Raw genomic sequence first — 22,610 nt, forward strand, 5'->3', positions numbered from 1 at the left:
TTAGTATTGTCTGTTGATTCACTGTTTTTCTTTGTTTTCTTTGGAAATAGAATAAAAATAAATTATATACTCAAGTAGGAAGGGAATCATAGAACTTTCAAGTTACTAAACTTTTGAATTATTTTAAAGTCACAATCTTAATTTTTGGAACTGCATTATAACTGGAGAATTTATTTTCTACCTTTTCCTCCCCAGACATTTGCCCTGAAGATACAGTACCATATGGAGACCTTACTATACATCTATTCTGTTGTGGGTATTTTTTAGTCTCTCTTAAAAACATTAACTTTCTAAGCTCCTCAGGAAGTAAGAACTTTCTCTACCTTTTTTCTATGAATTATTTATGTGTTCCTATCTCTTCTCATTTTCCTCCTATCTCTTGATTATACCTAGTAGTGCACTAACTAGGACCATCTAGGACCTTGCTTTATAAATGACATCCATTTTTTTCCTGCTTCTTCAAACTCACCCTCAAATTTTGTTTTTTAAGAAAAACACATTTAATGTTTCAAGCTTTTTCTTAAAAAAATCTATAAATATATTCCTGTCATACATGCGTACCTAACGTCCACACTCCTAAACCCATATTCTGATCTCCTGTCCCTATTGCTCTGTCTCATCGCAGCCAGAGCTCTTGAAATACAGTAGTTGACTACTTTCAAGGATTACCATTCTTGACACTTTTGTTCCTCAATTTATTTTACCTTTTTTGTTTGTATTAGTGCTTGCATGCAGTACATGATGAGTACATTCACTGTGTGGAGTGGTGCATATGCATAACACATCTTCATTCCTTTCTTCTTCCCCTTCCTGTCCCTTCTCCCGCCCTTCCCTCAATCTCTTGACCCCTCCCCCATTTAAGAAATGTCCTTCTCCTTACTTTTTATTACCTTTTATTTTGGTCTTTATAATTTGGGTTTCTCATGTAAGAGACACCATGCAATATTCAAATTTGTGTACCTGATTCATTTCACTTCCCAAAAAGTACTCAGGTGTTTCTTTATGGCACAGTAGTACTTCATTATGTGTAAAAGTCACCTTTTCTTTATCCATTGTTCCTCTTTCTTTTTCTTTCTTTCTTTCTTCCTTCCTTCCTTTCTTTCTTTCTTTCTTTCTTTCTTTCTTTCTTTCTTTCTTTCTTTCTCTTTCTTTCCTTTCTTCCTTCCTTCCTCCCTCCCTCCCTTCCTTCCTTCCTTCCTTCCTTCCTTCCTTCCTTCTTTCTTCCATTCATTCATGTATTAGTTGTTCATCTTAGTGGCATGGCAGAGTGCCTCACATTTGGGCGTATAACATAGATTGAACCCCAGCAGTATCCCTCTTGCCTTGCTTGTCCTCTCCCCTGATCTACTTCCCTTTCTTGTGAATTACATCAAAATAAGCTTGAGCATTCAGGTGTCTTTATAATATATTGGTTTTAACTATTTTGAGGAATGTCCTGAGGACTGGTATGGCTGGGTCAAATGGTAGCTCTACATAAGACTTTTAGAAACCATGATGATTTCCACAGTGGTAGTGAGTGACTCTCACAAGTCACCATAAGCTTATATTCACTCATCCACTCTGTTTCATTTATTCATTTGCAGAACTGACCGTGCCAATCTCCATTTTCTTTTTTTTTTTCGTTTATTATGTAAGTGTGCAGTGCACAGTGACTGCGTTCAGCCTGAGAGATTAGTACTAGTGCATATCTCACCTAAATCCTTTCTACTTCAGTTTTCTGTCTTTCTAACCTCTCCCTCTGTTCCTTAGATCAATTTCCACTTTCCTGAAATGTTTTCTTTTGTGTCCTTCCTTTCACTTGGTTATCATTAGAGTTTCTATTAAGTCATCTCATTTTCCCTCACTACATTTTCCTGAGTGTTATAATGCTCTTTAGTGTATGAGAAATTAATACCTAATCTGAAACCAAATGTTTCTTCTGAAGCTCAAATGCATACTTCATTCATTCATGGTTGACAGCTCTTCACTTCTGTTAACGCTTCCTAAAGTTTCTTCTCTATTTTTATGGCTATTACCATCATTCATTCAGTTTCCCAAGAGCTTGCTTGTGCTACCTTTTTGACATTTCCCCTCTCAAACTTTTTCTGCTTTCCAAATCCCATTACCATGTGACTTAATTACCAGTTTTTAAATACCAGTTCTCTTGTTTTTGTCATAAAAAGATCACTAGTTCTGTGTATTTCCAGATAAAATATGCTATTGTCATCTCTAAGATGCATAAAAATTCTTGAAGATTTTTGAGTGAGAGGAGGAATGCAGAGATGAGTAAATGGACAGATGAGGAGGGTTGTACTTGTGCATTTATCATGGGCTTGGAGGTAGGTTTGGGAGAACAGAATTTCCAGTTCAGAGTAGTAGATCAAACTGGGTTGCGTGATTACACCAATTTATATGAGGAAGATTTTCCTTAAGCAGATGATAAAAATCATGACCCTGTATGACTCACTAGGGTAAGATCTCCAAAATGTAAAACTTAGCATTTGCAAAATCATGTGATGGTTTGCAGTATGGAAAATGGCAAACAAACATCATCTTTTGAATTTACTCTGAGGTACAACTTTAGATTCAGTTTTGGGAGATCTGAGTAGAGCCAATTTTAAAAGAGTTATAGGGGATAAAATCAAGTAGTAAAAAAGAGGGAGGGTAGCTCAGCATATGTGAAATTTTTCATATGCTTTATAGTCATGATAAATTTTATGTCTCCCTTGTTCATCTAATGCTTCTTTCATTTAACAGACATGTCACCTTGAAAATATTTTCTGAGAAAAGAGCCTTTTGTAGAAAGACAGCTCTTCTCATTTCTTAAAAGAAATACTACCCTATGTGTTGTATTATTTCCATCAAAACCGTAAATGAGATGTCTGAAACTAGTTTTCCTATTTCAGCAGTTTAATGTGTTACTAAACAATTAAAACCCATTTCTGACCTTTTTCTTTATAATAAAAAAACTCTAGTAGATCTACGGTGGAAATTAAGAAATTATTTTAATATACCTGCTAACAATGCTAGAAATGTGATAGTCAAAGTAGCAATATTCAGTGCTAAATGCATGTAATCTGTATCATCACCAACTTATTTAGTCAGAGTTAGCTCTTGGTGATAGATGGTATTAATCTGAAAGTTAGTGCAGCGGGAATATTTCTGTCATCTGTATGCTGAGAACAGTGGACTAACTATGAGAGTGAAGCTCCAGTATAAATAAATAGTGAATTTTGCTAACATAGGATGACATAAACTAGAGCTAAATCCCTACCTTTGTTAGCAAAGTCCCATTTCTGGTAGTGTTTGTGTTATTGTTGTGTGAGGATTTTTCTTTTTTTGGCTGCCTTTAATTGAGTGCAAACAATTATGCTCAGCTGTGTTGAATCAAGGAACTTCTGGTGTGGAACAGCTGTGCCACACTGACCTCCTGCACTCAGGCTTTGGTTCCCTGTTGCTTCTGCAGCACATGGTGGACTGGCCTGAGGCCTAAATAAGCCTTGACTTGATTGCTTCCTCTTAATCAGATGCCTTCCACCATGACTTCTTATTCAATTTTACTGATTTTTCGGGGGGAGGGAGTCATTTTAATGAAATCATCATTGTAGCTTCAAACAAAATGTCATTCTTTCTATTAAATTGCCAAGAGCAAAGAGCCAGTGTTGTTTGCAAGCTACTTTTCACCTTTATAGTGTATTGCAGTTGTTTGTAGGAATATTCATCTCCTCTTACTATAGCCCTTGATGTAATCAATAGTTCCTTTATTGTGAGTCAATAAATATTTGTAGAATGTACAAGACAAAGCTAAGATACCTTTGGATAACCCAAGCGTTGGTGGTAAGATTCCTTTACTTTGTTGTGAATGTAATGTTTTCATATGTATATGTTTATAGATTATATATATGAACAGAAATATATAAACCACAAAAATAAATAAATCATCTAGTCAGTCATACATTTATGCCCTTATTTATTTTATTATCTATTTATTGAAGAATTATTAATCACTTTATTAAGTACTGTGTTGGGGAACAAGCATTTAAAATGTGTGTCAGTATAAAAATTCTTATATTCTTTAAGGAATTAAAAACGGTATATGATAGACTAAAATAGCAATTACATAGAAAGTAAAAATCAGACAGCATAATTAAGCACAGAAGTAATCTCCTGGGTGACTTTGAGAGAAGTCCTGTTTTGAATTTTTTTAAATTGGAATATTCTGGAAACATGGAAAGTTGAATTTCATTACATAGTAAACTATTTATTCACCTGTTTCCAGATTTAATGGCAATGCTGTATACCTATGCATGTCTGTATATGTAATCATATATCTTTGTATTTATATCACATACTATATATTCCCAAATATAGAAACATCTAACATACGGCCTGATACATCACTGTCAAGAGATGTTTCCTCTTTTCCTGGATCTAGATCATCAAAGTGTGGTAGTAGGTTCCAGTAAAGTTGAAGAATACTTGTGTGAGATTTTATGCTATCAATGTGATGCTGCCTGCTGTACTCATGTATTTGTGATTTTATGGTTGTCTTAGATCTCTCTGGAAACCTCACTGAACTCTTGGTACAAAGGCCACTAGATGGGGCTTGTGTACTTAGTACTTTATAGCTTAGCAAACTATACTTCTCTTCAGTTTGTTTTTTTTAACTCAAAAATACTTTTGTTTAACCTATGCTGTTCTTTATTAACTGTAATACTCTGAGCAATTCTCATTAGAAATATTTTTATACTAGCAAACATGCAAGGTAACTGTTGTACTTGCAAAGTGATATTCCCCAAAGCAAGAAAGTGAATATCTTTGCAGTCAGGTTTGTCTTTTTAGAGGCTAAATATGTGATTCCATTACCACTTTAACAGTAGTTTTCAAAGTTATCTCATCATATAGTAGAATCTTAGACACAGAACCACGAAAGATGTAGTTCCTGCTTTCTAGGGCCAGGAATAGGCTTTACCTTTCATCATGAAGTTTGTTTTGCATCTATTCTAATGTGTGTTTCCCATAAGACTGTAATTCTCAAACATCAACATGCATTACTATCCCCTGGGGAGTTTTATATGATTCAGATTTCTGGCCATGCTGCCAAGATTTATGGTTCAGTGAATCTGGGGTGGGACCAGTGACTTGGTGTTATTCAAAGGCTACCAGCTCTGATGTGGAGGTGTGGGAGCCATTGGATGCATATGCACCCTGTCATAGGCAAAGATTATCTGTGGATGAAATACATGCTGCTCAGGACCTGGCTCAGGACACTTCCTGTCACCCTGCAACAGTCATCTCTTCACTGAACCTGGGACAAAGGGCCAGTAATAAGGGGTAGTTTGTAACTGGATTGTATTTATCCTCCTAACCACTCTACCCGTGGCCCTCTTGGACAAGGCTCAACCTCTTCAGTATACAAGGGAGTACTGCTCTTTGCTTTGTGGTAACCAATAATTAATACTCACTTGGGGAAAACAATGAAGAATTTCGACTAAGACGTCACAGCTATGGATTCTTTGCAGTCTTTGACTCCTGATTTTTCTTTCATTCATTGACTTGGATTCGCAATTTCCTTTATATTCTACCCGTCATCCCCTCCTCGCCTAGTATCTACTTTCACTATTTTTTGAACTTCCTTCCCCAAGTTGGATTCAGGCTTCAGGGCCACCCATTCCTCATAGCCTCCTACATGCAGCTTTTAACCTTCAGGTTACTGATTTCTGTTACACCATCAGACATGATTTCCTGTCTGCTGTACCTTTCCTGGGGACCTGGCCATGTACACATCCCTTACATACTCTGTCTCTATCTAAGTAACTCAATTTTTCATTGGTTTCTCCCTTCATCACTCAGTAGCCACCAGTGGTATCACAGACACTGCCTTCGACAGCCACTACAGCTGCTGTGGTAATTCCAACTTATGAGATGGCCATTGTTTGGGTAGATCTGTCCTTGTGGACTTCGATTGCCTCTTGTCACCAGCTTATTTTCCATCTCAGTTGACCTCAGCTTGCTAATCCCCAGCTTGTGAAACTCACAAAATTCCTGCCTTTTGCATGGCTCTTAACTTCTATCACAAATTGATGGTTTTCAGGTTTTTAAGCCAGCACGGTCTCTGGCAAATGCTGCATCTTCTTCTTGCCTGACTTTCGTCATTCTTGCTGAGCGTCTACATCTTTGTTAACACAGATAGCAAGGATGCCCTAAAATATGCAGTTTGTATCTTCAGTTGTGCTGTGTGCTACCATTCCCATCTTATTTGATTTACATTTCAAAGGATTTACCAGTCTTTATGGAGAAACTGTATTTCTAACTATTTAAAGTAATTTGTTTCATATTAATTTTTGTTTTTATAATTTTCAAAGTTACTTGACTCTTAATCTGTACAATTGCTTTTTGAACTCATTTTTTTCCCAGACAGCCTATAAAATGAATAACTTGTACCAGTAGTTCACGTTCCTTGTGTTCTCCACCACTACCTACTCGCATTAGCATTAATTTAGCTAGCTCAGACATGAACAGCCTTTGATCCATGTGATCTTTTGAAGCCTAGAAACTTCCGTATTATGCCAGCAGAATGATGTTTCCTTTGCAGCATCTGTCTGAGGTTCTTTTCCTGGCATCCATATGACAGCTCTGAACTCAGTCTCTTTTTTTATCCTACAAAACTAGTAACAAAATAGTTACATACCAGTCAGGCCCAGGAAAAATTGAGTGCAACTTACCATAATTCTCCTTCATTTTTCTCTCAGTTTTAACATTATATATCATTAAAGATATGCTAACAGCACAGGCAAAAGGTGTTTGTTAAGCAAAGGAGAAGAATGCTGGGGGCAGCATGATATCTTCATGTCACCAATAAATGTTGGAGGCTTGGAGTTGAAAAGGTTAAAATACCTTGGCACATAGAAAGTTTGTCAAGCTCTTACCTTAATTATATTTGTGATACAAGTTAGACTCAATTTATGCTCCAGGCATGCAACAGAGTCTAGCTTACCATGGTGCAGAAGGAGCTGGAAGTGATTGCTCCGTGAGGCTCAGTGAGCCTCAGATCGCCACAGCCTTTGCTGCAGAGCAGATGGCTCAGCATTTATTCAGTCTAGGGATTCAAATTGGCACGAGTCAAACAAAGTCCTGGAAAGCATGTCAGCAGTTGTGGAAATGAATTTTCTTCATTTGAAAAGTCATTCATAGCATTCCGTGGTGAATGCATGTAAAATTGGAGGTATTTGATGTTTTAGTTAATTTGCCTATTTGTGTGTTCAATTTGTTTAATTTTACTAAATGTATTACTATGACTATGAATGTATGAACTCATATATGCTAGCGCTGTACTAATTTTCAGTATATACTCTAAGTAATATAAAGATAATATATACAAATAGCCTATAATTATTTTATTTTAAAAATATATTTATATTTATATACAGAGTCTACTTAGAAATACTTAAACTAAGTATGGTGGCACATGCCTGTAATCCCAGTTTTGAGGGTGGCTGAGGCAAGAGGATCATGAATTTATGGCCAGCCTGAACAGCATAGTGAGACTCTGCCTCAAAAAATGTTAATATTTTTGACAGTGCTTGCTAACACCTATCATTAATATATGTTATTTTATATTTTATAAATCTACACTATTACTAGCATAACAATTTTAAGATTTTCCCTAGAAATAAGCTAGTTTATTCAGTTTTTAAAAAATCATCCTACCGTAGATTACTAGAATCTTGCATTACCCCTGAAAAGTCTCGCCATCACATAACTGTACTTACTCATTATCATCTTTTTTTCCCTTCACATAATGAATAATTAATATTTCTTTGGGAGTTAAGCAAAAACCAATTTGACATTTTGGGGCCAACACTCTTAAATTAGCTCTGAGGAAAAACAAGGACTTTTACATATTCTTCCAAATTCTCTTATTTAAACGAAAGATAACCTATCTCCTTGGTCATCTGCAGTGTAGAAAACTGGAAATGACTTCTCCAGAGCCATGCTTTCCCCCTGCACAGACAGCAAAAGTAAGAGCAGTTGCTGAGGAGCAGTGCTGCCTCTCCGCTTTGCTGGTACAGGGTTTCCCTGTGAGATGTATCTGTCTACTAAAAGTTGGCCAGACTCATGCCCATTGCCTGGTAGAATTAATCACTGAATCCGAGCAGATCTCCTAGCATCCATAGTTCTCCTCTATCCACGCATAAACAGAGTATTTGATTCTAACTTTCACAGAATATTACAAGCTCAGTGATAGGTCATTCATTCTATACTATGTTGTCAAACCTAGTATGCAAGAGACAGATACTTAGGACCTGGTGTTTTGTTATGTTTCATTTTATTTCAAATTTCTTCCATGCTTTCAAAAGCCTAATTCTAGTGATTTATGTGATAATAGTACTTACTGTTCTGGTTCCTTGGAAGACTGCATTTTTAAAAATACTATCTATGTATGAATTAAACAGATCAATGTTAAGATTAGAAATCACAAAGGGACACTGAGAACTTACAGGTGAAATAGCTAAAGTTAAACAAAATTCTGTGAGTATGTTTGACCACAGTGTTTGCTGTGGACAGTGTAGTGTGTGAGCCTGACTGGGAATCACTGCCAGACGCTGTCTCATTCATTCCACATCTGTTTCCGTGGGGGGCGGCCAGCCTGCTGTGACCGATATGCCCAAATGCATGGTATGCCTCAAACAAAGCAGAAGCCTATTTCTCAGTGTCTGAGGCTGGTCTTCCCTATTGGCTGTTGACTTTTCTCTATGTGATGGTTCAGAGAACCCCGCTTATGCAGATAAAGCACAGGTTTGGTTGCAAAGTCCAGCTCGTACAGTACTGTATACATCATGCTGAATTCTATTTCTTTAAGGCTATAGCTAAATTGTTTTGGTTTTCTTTATTTCTAATTATTGAGGTTTTTTAAACACAAGACTCATGTAACCTTTATAATTATATTTTAAGCATGGGAAAATAATACTTAGTATAGCAAAAGAAAATTGGAGGAAACATATTGCAACAATAACTCAAGGCCAATTTTCTCTTTGTGGATGTCTGTGTGAATTTGCAGAAATAAAGACCTGAAATAAACTCCCCAGTGGTTAAATGTTTACCTTTAGGTTTTATGGGTACAGGTGATTTTAATTGTCTTATCACTACTTTCTAATTGTACACAAAAAACAAGTATTGCTTTTTGTAATGAGAACCAAGTGCACTTAGAATACTGGACTCCTTCTGCAACTAAATGTGTGTATGAGTTGTCTTCTTACAAACTCATAACCTGCCCAAACAACAACACCTATTCCTTGTTTGCCATAGACAGCTTGGCTATGTGCTTCTCTTCTTTTGTAACAGTCCAAGGTAGCTAATCTTTAATGTTTTTTGGGGGTAAATTAGGGATTGACACATAGTATCACTGAGATACATTTTCTAAAAAGCAGTCATAAGGAGATCTACAATGTATAATATCTTGCAATTAAATTAAAATGAAGTTAGACCAGGTACTATCACTTTTAATTTATTCTCAGAATGTATTTCATGTTTGGGGAAAATCTGGTTAATGAATGAACTCAATCAAGCACACAGAAAATAAATACAATTTCCCTCTTGGTGTGCTAGATAATTAATGCTTTGAATACATGAATCATTGCTCTGTATCATGCTAACTGTGATACAGTTTTTTTTTTTCTAAGATAGTGCAATGTTGCTTGTGTAATTCCTGCACTAATACCATATTAAATTTATATATGTAGACTACATAAATGTAAGAAAATGTATACTAGCCATATTTAAAATTGGAATTTTTAAAAAGGAGTCATAAAATTGATTTAACCAAGGATATACAACAAATAGATAGCATACTAAACGTGGAAGCTCATGTTTCTTATTTTGTTCCATGTTCGATGCTAATTAAATAAATAGATATTTGCTGTTCAGCAAGTGGTATCAGAGAACATTTGAGGAACAGTGACTAAAGAGATCAAATATGTGGGTAGAAGTTTGTTCTGAGAAACCAAGGTGAGAAATTGAAATATCAAGGTAAGTTTCAGTTTGTGAAGAAGTTTGAGATTTGGGTGGAAAAGTTGGACTTTCCCTTCAAGAAAGTAGACTTATTAAGCCTTGCAGATTGTATTTTTCTTCAAATAGGCTCAGGCAATGAATAATGCAGGACAGAAATTCGGAGCCAGTTGTATAAGAGCCTATTATATGATTAACTTGGAAAAAGATTTACCTGTCTAATTATAAATTCCTTTCAGCTATATTATAATGATTCCATTCAAACTTGGTGGGCAATGAAAAATGTAGCTTGGAAGGTAGTGGTCCATACCTAGACAAATTGAAAAATCTCATGGCATTAGTCTAAAATTTAGAGCAGTGATTTTTCTAACACTGTTAAAATATCATATTTTTTTAAATCAATAACTAAAATGTAGCCTCAGTTTTAAACCGATGAACCAATGTTTTGGTAGTATGAATTGAATTATAAAATTCAGAAATTTTCTTTTCACATATTACAAGTTATCCGATGAGTACAATGAGTCTATTTAAAGAAAATACAATTGTAAAATTAGGAATAACACCAAAATTCCATGTAACAAAATTTTATTCATAAAACAACCTTATTTGGGGGGAGTTTCATGATGTTAGGAAAATTATGACCCACTTGGGTAATAGAGACAGTAAGCATTGTCAGACTTGCCTATATCACTGTAGAATCTTCTTCACTGAAACAAAAGTGGCGGAAGAATCTATACTTTCACTTATAGTGTGTATTTTTGGGGGTGGTTAGTGCATCTCCATTGTATTGTTTGCTTTATGATATATACTCCTGCATACTTGGTCTTTATTCCAGTTTTAAAATAGGTAAAATGTGCCTATTAAATATGGTGGAAAAAACAAGCAGGTAGTAACTTTACCATTCCTCACCACTCCCTATAAACTCATGTCCTGTACGTGTTCATGCACACAGCCTTTCCACACATTTGGAAAATATACAATTACTATTTTATTTTTACATGAAAATCCTAGTTCAGCTTTATAAACAAGAATTCTCAGCAACTGTGACAATAAAAAATCAACTCTTAGCACACATAAGATTCTTCCTCTCTGTATGAGCTGATCCAGTAAAAGTGGGGGACAGCTATGTTTGGTTCTCCTGGTTCTGTCTACCTTTTCTTTCACTCTTTTGACACATAGCCCTGCTCCTCCTGATGCTGGAATAGGAACTAGAGAAGATATGGGCTACCCACTGTCCGTAGATGGCAAGACAAAAATCCCATTGCAGAGGAAACCCTTGTCCCCCTGGAAATTTCTATTTCTCTTGAGCAAAACAATACTTTCTAGGCTACATATGGCCATCTTGGATTCACATAAGAAACTTTCCTCCTCCCAGTCCTTTTGCATAGAATCCGTTTTAGGGCCCAAAACCCTCTCCTTTCTGGAGGGTTCACATGTAAGAGTAGAAGCCCACATTTTGGCTCTCAATGTGGGAAGCAGTTTATGGTTTGCTGATTATTCCTCTCCAGGAAGACTAAACCATCCCATGTTATATACCACGGCCTCATGTTGTCCTAGAGAGAGCCACTAGTATTAGGCACTTGAGTGTGCCTAGTCCGAGATTTTTCTACCAGGGAAAATTCACATTTGATTGTATAAACTCCATTTTTAAAAATTAATTACCTCCTTAATCATTGGCTATTGAAATGATAATATTTCAGAGTAAATGATAATCAGAGTAAAATATAATTTACACTAATTCATGCTTTAAAACTTTGACTGCTCTAGTGATTGAAGTGTGTAGTGCTTCACCTTACATCTCTGATTGACAGTGTCACTTGTCTTTTAGGCTTTTTGGGAATCAGCACAATACTAGCACCTAATTCCCTCAAGCTTCTGCTCTACAAATGGAATCTGCTATCACCTTTGGGCTTCCTGTGAGCTCAAAGGATTCCTCTTTCTTCATCTATTCTTGTGAAAGGCACAGACAGCAACTCACCCCTCACCTTCCATCCTGTAGCCTCTCTCATTTCTTATAATGCTAAATGAGATTTAAAGTCACTCATTTCATTGTGTGGGAAGAGATTAAGCCCCTTATGAACCATGTGATTACTTGATACCCCTACTTTGGTTTATAGAGGCTCTAGCAACAAAAGCAATATAGGATCTATCATTACATCAGAAGATAAATAATTTAAAATCAAATCTAACCCAAACAATTAGGGGAAGCCTGAGCCCCGAGAACACTGGGTTCCATGAAACATAGTTCAAAAAACTTAACATTCTATAATTGACATATGGAACGGAAGTGGCTGCTTTTTATCAGTAACTTGAAAGTTGCAAATCAAAAACGCCCGAGTCTAAAGACAGAATTATATTTTTCCTAACTGCTTGAATCATTTTTCCTGGGCTAGATTCTAGTTTATCAAATCCTTCATCATTTTACAAAATTGGGACTTATTCTTGACTTTCCCTAGGTGACACCTACTTCCCTATAAATGAAAAAGTTTTCTTTACACCCTGTTTATGTATTCAACATTTAAGCTTGAAACTTTTTCAAACACAAAAGTGCAAAACCAGTTTGACACTAGGACTCATGCTCACAGATCTTAGCATCTTTCATTCTTCCCGTGTGGCTTTATCTCTGTGTGGTACTGAGATGGGAAGGCAGCGTGTGCACCTCCCACCCTGCTTCTCACCTCACCTCATTTTCACAGAAGGAGCCTCAAACCTGGATTGTCATTCATCCACACCAAATATCAGTGGGTTTTGTGCCACTCAAAATATGTGCACCATGATACTCACACAAACCTTCTCTTGTTTCAAAATTTTTGTGAACTGTTATCACTGTTGATCATGTGCCACACTGACACTGTGTTTATCGATGTCCATCCATGTAGGATTTTAGCTTCTCTGGTATGACAATGTTCAAACAAACCAAATTTTTCCTTACTTTGGGGTTTCCCCCTGTATTCGCCTTTGTGTAAAACACTCAATCAACTTCCTTAAGCATGCTCCTCTTTTTTCCGTTTGTATCATAATAAGCTTAAGAGTGTTGACAGTAGCATTTTGTTTATGACGTTCCTAGTTACCTATCAGACAGCTCATTTTGATTCACATTTCTACCAGAAGTAAATCTTTGCATATCTGATATCATTTGATATTAGAACTGTTACCAGACTTTATTAAAATGGACTTATGATATTTCATTTTTGTTTCATTTATATCCTTTTTGAAATATGTAGAGTTGGGCCTCTTCTGGTAAGTATATTTCTAGCTTGAACACTGTTAGTTGTTTCTTTACATTTTTCATTCTTTTCTATTCTTTTATACGTCTGTGAATATTATCAATACTATTCCTTTGTGTATTACTTGGTTTCAAAATTTTTAGTCTCATTCAATAGCATATCTGTTTGCCCTCCAAAATTCAATATGCTTTCTAGAGGTACAGTTTTATTTTAAATTAGTTAAACTTATTGATCATTTCATCCAGGGAAAGTCATTATTAAACATTTATATTGTAATAAGAGTGACTAATTGAATTACATTAATGTTTCAGAAAAATTGACCTTGAAAAATATTGTTATCAAATTTGGCTTACTTATGTTTGAGCTATAAGTTCAATATCTGTGTAAACACTATCAGAATTCTAGTATTTCAGTGAATTTATGGTTTGAGAATTGATATAATATTTATATTAGTTCTTCCAACCATTAGTATCTTGTATTTCCTCATTTTCTTAGGTATAATTTTGTGATTTTTATTAGTTTTTTTGATGTTCTTCATAAATTTTAAGTGCATATGTTGCAGAGATTTTTTCCTTAAATCTCATCTACATTTAGAGATTTTGACAATATCTCATCTCTTGATAGCAAGACACATTTGGTATAATTTCTCATACAAACCACTATCTCTTCAACCCTATCTAACATGATGCTTTTCATTAACCATTGATACTTTTTATTTAAATTTTATTATATTTTGGAAAAAATTTGTAAATATTCAATGTTATTTCAAATATTTTATATAATATTACAATATCATTCTATTATCTGAAATTTTTGTTTTATTTTATGTGTTGCCTTTTTTACATGATATATTATCTTTATTACAAACTCATTTTTGTTTAGGCTTTATCTTTGAGAAGGCCTCTAAAAGAGACCCTCTAAATCATTATGTTAGCATATCTTTTTTTTTGTATAATGCACAGGCTACAAATTTGATTATCAAACTGTACTTGTTGAAGAATTAAGCTCCTTCCAAACCTCAGAGGAAAAAATGTATTTTGTCTGGACTCCCAATATTACCAAAATCTTTTGTATTTCTATACATGTCATTGGATAGATTTTTCTAAGACATCTTCACAAAGGTAGTTGTCTTAGCTTTTGGCCAGTTTTGATTTTCCACATCACATTTCTTCCTGAAACTGAGGGATTTAGCTTCTGACTTTCCATCAAAATTCAGTCCTTTAACAAGAGCAAGTCTCATCCTCATCGTCACTTTCCACTTAGGTTGGTAACGTGTTAAAGTGACTTCATGATAATTTTGATTTCCACAGTAATACAGGAATATCTGTCGTGAACCTAATCTCTAACTCAATACTAAATTGAATTCTCTTATACTCAGTAAAACTTGTTGTTATGACTTTGTAAAGCACTGGAGCTGATGTCACAGTTCTCCAAAGAAAGAAAAAACTGGTTGTTACTCTTGACAAAAGAATATTTTATAGCATTTTCATAAAGTGACATTATTCACTCTAATAATAACAAATGCATTAATTTTTCAACCTTATAGAGTAGGACTCTTTAGAAATGATAGTGTTCATAAAACAGGCAAATGATCTGATGATTTGGATTCCATGACCTCAGTTTAATTCCAGTTAGAAAGAAAAGTAACAAAGCATTTCATAGTTTAAAAATTATTTTATGTCATTGTCAGTCAGCTTTATAAATGTGCTGAAACCAGGTTAAAATGTGCTGATATATTACCATTTAGACCTAATACTTCAATAATATGAAATTATTATTAAATTTTAATGAACTATGAAAAAGAATAAATAAAATGAATATACCATAATTTTTATTTTCCAAATTGATATTCTTCAGATCAAAGTATAGACAAATACTGAATGCTGGTAGTATTCAGTGATTCAATTAGTAAGAAATATTCAGAGCAAAATGTGATAACAGAGCTTTGAACAGTAATGAAATATTAACTTAAGGTTAAATGGAAGCTGCATAATCAGATACTATGAAAGATTTAATGCAAGGTAGGGGCCTGCCTCAAAGGATGTTCTAATTCAGATCTCAATTCCTAACAGTGTTGCTTCTGAAAAGAAGACAGCCAGAAAATTGGGCTTTTAAAGCGTGTGACAGAGGTTATCTTCTGAATTTTTATGAATATTATACATTATTCACTAATTTAAATAAAAATGTAAATATAGATCTCTAAAATATATGTTTTTGTTTTTTGGTATCTCAACAGTGAAATAAGAAAAAGGTTCAAGAGAATTTGAAGACTTAAAATTTTTTTTTATTGATGTGAGATACCTTATATCCTGTAGCTGCAGGATAAATCTTAAACTTCATGGGAAAATTTAACTTACCTGCCTTCCACTTAAATGTTTAATAGCAGACATATATGCATATATATAGTGTGTATATAATGCATATGATGAGTAAGATTTTACATGGAATTATAAATTTCTGAAATCAAGTACACTATACTAACTGGAAGTTAATTGAAAAGTTGGCATTAAAAGTAACCAGTGCTTAGAAAAATATAAGAGAAATATATAGTCTCATACAAAAAAAAAGATTTCAGATAATCAGTGAATTGAGTGAAAATGTTTCCTTTTGAAAACCTTCACAAATTGAAATTGAAATCCTGCGTTAGAATCCTGACTCACCACCAGTCACGATATCATTTAAATTGGTGATTTGTATACTTTTAACATCAGTTCCCTCTTCTGTAACAAACTGTTCCATTTGCTGTTATAAGGATTAAATAAAGGCACTCATATGCAAGTAGACTTCCATATAAAAATCATATGCATGTATCATGTAAAACTGTGCTTCTGAAATTGTTTACTCCGTATGTATGAAAAGCCTCCAAGTAATCTGTATTTCCATACATAAATCAGCCTCCAAGAGAAATTAACACATGCATTTTAAAATATAATGCACTGGCTTTTAATGTTTGGTGGGTCTTGAAAGCAATTATTGCTTTGCCAATAATTTTTTAAAACAAAGTGTTCACTTGTTGCCTTTTAACATATGAATTGCCAAGGTGTTTTGAGTTTGACATAGTCCTTGCTCCCTATTGAAGGGAAACTCATAGATATTTTGTGAACTTTATATCAAGCCATGTTCCCAATGGGCTAGATTTGAATACTTTATACACATGAATGAAGTAAATGCTTAAGAATACTCTTTATTTGCCTTTCTGTATTTTTCACAACTGGATTCCAGAATTCCAGGTATTTCTCTGAACAATTAAAAGCGATCCCCAGATCTACCAGAAGATGGCACTGCATTCCTCACTGATGATACTTAAGGCGGTGCTGGGAAAAGGATTCTCATCTAGAAACTGAGTTTTCGAATATTTTATTTGAAATAATGAGACACGTGTGATTAATTTCCTAAAGGATAATTTTACTTTTGTAATTTTGGGGAAAGATGTGCACACTAAGTAAAAATGAAACAGCTGTTGAGAATGGAAGGATAATGCTTCACTTAGAATCTATTAATTTCCATCATCGTTGTTCAGTACAATATATTGACTTAATTACTCATGTAAAGGCACTTATGACTAAATGCGAAATGAAGTTTTCTTTACTCCTCTTAAGAATTTTTTCCTCCTTCCAACCACAAGTTCTGTGCCTTACTTTTTATTTGCTTGATTTCTTTATGACACAAGTCCCACTAGGGAAACTAGTTTTGCTGTTGAACCCATTCATTCATATTGTGATATGACAGTAGCTACTTCGGCGCGATGTTTCTCTTCTTCCCCACTTCAGTCTCGTGAAGGTAGACTCATCAATCATCGTTGCTGGTGAATCTCTTTGAACGCACAGAGCTCTTCAAAATCACTAGTGAGCAGGTACCGTCAACAAGCTGACTCTGTTCTCGTTCCCGGGATCATTTAGACAGTCTTCTCTGTGGTGCTGAATGTATCACTTGCAGATGACAAGAGGAAAGAAAAGAGATCATGTAAGGACATATTGATAGCTAAAAGAGGCTTTGAATTGATTGTTTTTAAGGAACTTCAATAGGAGAAAGCCACTTTAGTAAAAGCATAACTTTGAACAAACCCTGTATTAATTCACTGTTGGGAGAAGAGACAAAAATGATACCTGATGGGGAAAAGTGAGGAAGCCTTTATTTTATGCATGTATTTTGTGCCCTTGATTTTCACACTAAGGTGTTGAATTCATTTTAACTGACCTCTTGATAATAAACAGTGATATAAAATAAAAGCAAAATGCAAGAAAACAAGATACAAAGGCACACAGGACTCATGGATTAAAGAAAATAGACTGCGTTTGTACTGGATAATAAACATTTGTTTATAAATGTTTTAATTTATGTAACAAATAAAAAGGCACCCATAGAGTTAACTTTTTTTTTCTTTTGAAAGTGGAGTAAAATGTAGTATTTGTTGGAAGCATGCAGTGAGCTTCTGGTTTCTAGTTCAACATCTAAAGAGCCTATATTTTGCCATTTTTTAATGACAAATTACAAAGTTGAATAAACTGAAAGGTCGACAGGCCTTCTTGGATTGTCAGAATGCCCTAAAAACTGGACAGAAGAAAAGCGACAGATGGATATGGAGAATCATCACTTACTAGAGCAGAAAGTCACGAGCTGAATCCTCCGGAGCATCAGAGCTGAGATGCGGTAAAGAGAAATGGGAGTTGTGCGTGTTGATTTGCTGGAGGCCCAAATGTCCTGCAGTCTTCTCATCCTTCTTTGAGTGTCAGCTCAGGAGCCATACAAGGGTCTCACACTGACCAGCAGAGAAAAATCCCTTCATGCATTCAGCAGAGAGAGGAAGAGAGGAACTACTGGGGATTTGCCAGTGCTCTGTTCCCCTTTGACAAAGCCTGTCCTCCGGCAGACACCTGGGTTTTATCAGAGCCTCACCACCTGGGAGGAAAGGAAATTCCAGCTCTTGCCAGCTCTGGCCAAAATGCCACACTCCTTATAGAGGTTAAAAGCTGAGAGACTGGTAGAGTGCACAATCCGGGCACTGAAAGACTGAAGCTAATCAAAGGACCACAGAGCGCTTCCCCTGTGTACATCCCTAAAGGCCTGGGTACCCCCCACACATCAGCCCTTCCACCAAAAAGTAACAAAACATGGTAAAGGACAGCTTAAGGAGATTGAGCAAGTGTTGGAACCAGAGTCAGACATGGCAGAAAGATTGAAAGTACCAGGTTATGGTGTTTTTTTCTAAGAAGTTAATATAACAAGGATTTTAATGGATAAATTTGACAATATACAAGAACAGATGGCTAATGTAAGCAGGTAGATGGAAATTCTTAAAAGAGCACCAAAAATAAACACTAAGGATCAAATGAGTCACAGACATTGACAAGGCCTTTGGATGGGCTTGTTAGTTGAGTGGATGTAGGGAAAGCGAGAGATGTTTACTTCAAAAATGTAAAAAGGTAAAAGAAAGTGAACAAAATACAGAAGCAATGTGGAATAATGACAAGAGGTGTGATATTAACCCAGAATAATTCCAGAAGAAAAATGAGAAAGAACAGAAGTAATCACTGAGGCAATAATAATAGTTTCTTAAGACACCAAATCACAGATGTGGAAAGCTCTGGGAAGCTCGCAGAGCATCACACAGGACACATGGCCAGAAGAAGCGATACATCTACAACAAGGCATATCACATGCGACTTCAGAAACTTAAATACAAAGAAAAAATATGGAAGGAAGCAACAGGAAGAAAATACCTTATAAAGGATCAAAAATAAAAATTGTATTTGACTTCTCCCTAGAAGCCATGCTAAAAAAAAAGAGGGGGCAGTAAAATATTTAAAGTGGGGAGAGAGAAGAAACAAAAACTACCAATGGAGAATTCTATAACCTGTGAAATTATCCTTCCAGGGCAAAGGAGAAGCAGACTTTCTTAGACAACTAGAATTTGTTGCCAGTGGGTTTCCCTTGTAAAATATGGTAAAATACCATCTCTTTCAGTGAGAAAGAAAATTATATAGATTATGCATTTGTTTCTATACAGAGACCATTGGAGAATGAATATAATTTTTACAAAAGTCTGAGGAGATAGCCTTAGTGTAGATGGTAGCCTTGGCTACCATCCCTGAGTAACACACACACATGCACACACACACACACACACACACACACACACACACACAGAATTGAGTAGTTATACTACTTACTCTCAGGTAGAGGAGGCTTCAGAGCAAGGAAAATTAAAAACTCCCAAGAATAAAAAGTGGAATTACATGATGATAAAGGGGTCAACCCTCCAAGAAGTCGTATCACCTTCCTGTCTATATGCTTAAAGACAGAACATCAAAATACATGAGGCAAAAACTGAGGGACAGAAAGCTTATCAGTAAAATAAACAGATGGCTTGTTGGATTATGCAAAGGGGTTCAGCATTCTATCTTGTTAGGGAACTGAAAGTTGAAATAGCGTGGAGATACCATGAATACCTGTAACAAAGGCCAAAGCAGTGATGATACCAAAGGCAGGAAAGGATGCATAGCAACAAGAGCTCCTAATCTTTGCTTACGGGACTGTGAAGTGGTCCAGTCACATTGGAAGAATGTTTAAAGTTTCCACCAAAGCTAAACATACTCTTTTCATATTTTCCAGTAATTGTGCTACTCAATTGAATTGAAAACTAATATTCATAAAAATAACATATGGATATGGATGGCAACTTTATTCTCACTTATCACACTTGGAAGCATCAAAGTTGCCCTTTGTTAAGTGAATGGATAAATGCACCTTACATCCAAGTAATAGAATATTGTTTCATACTAAAAAGAAATGAGCAATCAGCCCTTAATAAAGTATACAGGAATGTATATTACTAAGAGAAAGAAGCTGAAATATTGTATAATGCCAACTAAATGACATTCCAAAAGGCAAAATTATGATGACAGTAAAGACATGAGTTGTAAAGGTTTTGATGGAAGGATGAGTAGGTAAACCATAGATAATCTTTAGGGTGGTAATACTATATAATATTACAATTTTTGATACATGCTCTTATACATTGGATAAAACTCAGAATTTTCAATATCAAGAGTGAACCCTAACGTGAACTATAGACTTCAGATGCTAATAATATCAATTTAAGTGCACTTATTGGAAAACTAAATCACTCTCGTGTGTGAAATTGTGTGGGTAGGGCTAGAGGGTAAACGCATATTCTCTGTACTTTTTGCTCAGTTTTGCTGGGAACCTATAGCATTCTAAAAAGGTAAAGTTTATTAATTAAAAAATGATAAATGTATATGGAGCCCACTGTTTCAAGGAATTGTTCAACATTTCATGAACTGGATTTAGTAGGGATAACTGCATTATAACAGCAGTTGTTCCTTTTCTTAATTATCTTAAAATAATAAAAATTCAGCAATATGCGTTCAGTTTATTTTTAATTTGGAATGTGTAGAAAAAAGTAATGTTTAGTGGAAGGATTTGCTTATTATAGAATTAGATATCTATGGGAAAAAAACAGCGTTCATTAATTTTACTTGGCTAGGGAATAATAAAAAAGCTTTCATTATAGATTAATTTTACTTCTATGTCCAGGAATGGGATTTCAGATTACTTAAATATAGAATTAAATTTATAATAAGTCTACAAACATTATATTTGCATGACAAAACCACATATTTTCCATTATTACTTTTTCTAATATTTTAAATGTTTATCTGACACCATAATCATGAAAATTTATTGAGTTTATTAAAAGCATATTGAATATTATACTTATGTAGAAGTTTGAAAAATGCTATTTATTCAGTTTCTATGTACATGTTTCTGTATCAAGCAAAATATATCCTTTTCTGTTAAGATAGAAAACTTTCACAGTGATAAATTGATACCTATGTTTATAAGAAAAATTCACTGGTTTATAATTCAAAGTGGGATCAAAGAAGCCTAGTCATACCTATGTTACTGAACAATGCAAATTCCTAAACTCACTAGCTACAGTATCATGAAACCAATACTCGGTGTTTATCACGCATGTACAACTAAAAGTGAAGGTACATCCACACGGAACAGATTCCTACAATGGATGATCTATGGGAGGTTCTCTTTTTTTAAATCTGAATTTGATCAACATAATATAATACCTCTTGAAAGTAATCGTACTTAAAATCTGAAATGTAAACATTTTTAACCATTTTATTACCATTGTAAATAAGCCAGTCTAGCAGCTAAATCCTTCATATTTTAAGGAGCTGGCACTGTTCTTTAAGGAGAGTCAAAGGTGCCAATATCACTTAGCTCTGCCCAAAAGGCCTTGTTTCTTCTGAAGCTTCTGCAATTGCAGGACATTAACAGCCTCTACATTCTCTCTTGCAAGCCCCTTACCAACCTTCGTTTTGCCAGGGAGACACTATACAGTGGTTTTTTTTTTTTTTTGTTGTTGTTGTTGTTGTTTTTTTAATTATTATTAGTCCATTTGCTGCTGTGGTAACACAATACCACAGACTGGCTAATTCATAAGGAAAATCTATTTATTTCTCATAGTTTGAGAGGCCAAGAAGTTGAAGATCCAGGGACTAAATCTGGTGAGGGCCTTCTTGCTGTACTATAGCACCAGAGGGCAAGCCAGCATATGTGACACTGAGACTAAGAAGGAACAGTGCCAAACTCATCTTTTTTTTTTTTAATAAGGAAAGTAGTTCCAAGAAAAGGCATTAACCATAGAGGTGGAACCCTCATGATGTAATCGTCTTCCAAAGCTCCCGCATCCCAGAACTCTCACAGTGGGAATTAAGCATTAGTGTGGGTTTTGGAAGGGACATTTACCCATAGCCAACAGTAACAATGCATTACTGTGTTTTCACTTAGGTATTTCCTACTAATCTATATGAATCTTTAGAAGAAGAGAACTTAGTACTCTTCAATCTCCAGAATAGTGGTGAGGTCAGTGCCTGACCTATGGCAGAATGCAACAAAAACTTAATACAGTTGTGTTAAGTGAATAAATGGAAAGAAGAAAAAGAAAAGAAGGAGGACATACAGTTAATTGTCATTTTATGATAAAACAGTGAATGTTTTTGAATATTTACAGTACATTCTAAATATAATCTGTAGGCAGTGTTTGTTATATACTCAGAAAGTTGCTAGTGTGTGCCTTTGCTGTGACCCTTACAGCTCTTTCTGTAACATGCCTGGTGAAGTCATCTCTTTACCTGCAGGTCAGGATTTGGCAGGAATATGAATAGCTGTTTGGGGATCATCATAATAGAACCCACTTAATGAATTCATATTGTTTCATGTTGTAATAAAGGGCGTATTTTATGTATAACCTAATAATAAGTATTTTAGCCAATGAAAGACATATGAAGCACATCGATACTTATGACTTTATGTTAAGATGTCAGTACTTCAAATTAAATTCATATTTAGAAGATC

At 35.0% G+C, this 22,610-nt stretch overlaps 1 protein-coding gene across 4 annotated transcripts in view; it reads left to right on the top strand.

Moving 5' to 3' along the window:
• The window catches only part of Gpc5 (glypican 5), a 1,275,996-nt gene that overhangs the window by 624,230 nt on the left and 629,156 nt on the right, over positions 1-22,610 (top strand). The window lies entirely within an intron of this gene.

This window comes from Cavia porcellus, unplaced genomic scaffold, assembly GCF_034190915.1.
Source record: "Cavia porcellus strain 051 isolate PalLab524CR breed Dunkin Hartley unplaced genomic scaffold, mCavPor4.1 scaffold_4, whole genome shotgun sequence".
Taxonomy (NCBI): Eukaryota; Metazoa; Chordata; class Mammalia; order Rodentia; family Caviidae; genus Cavia; species Cavia porcellus.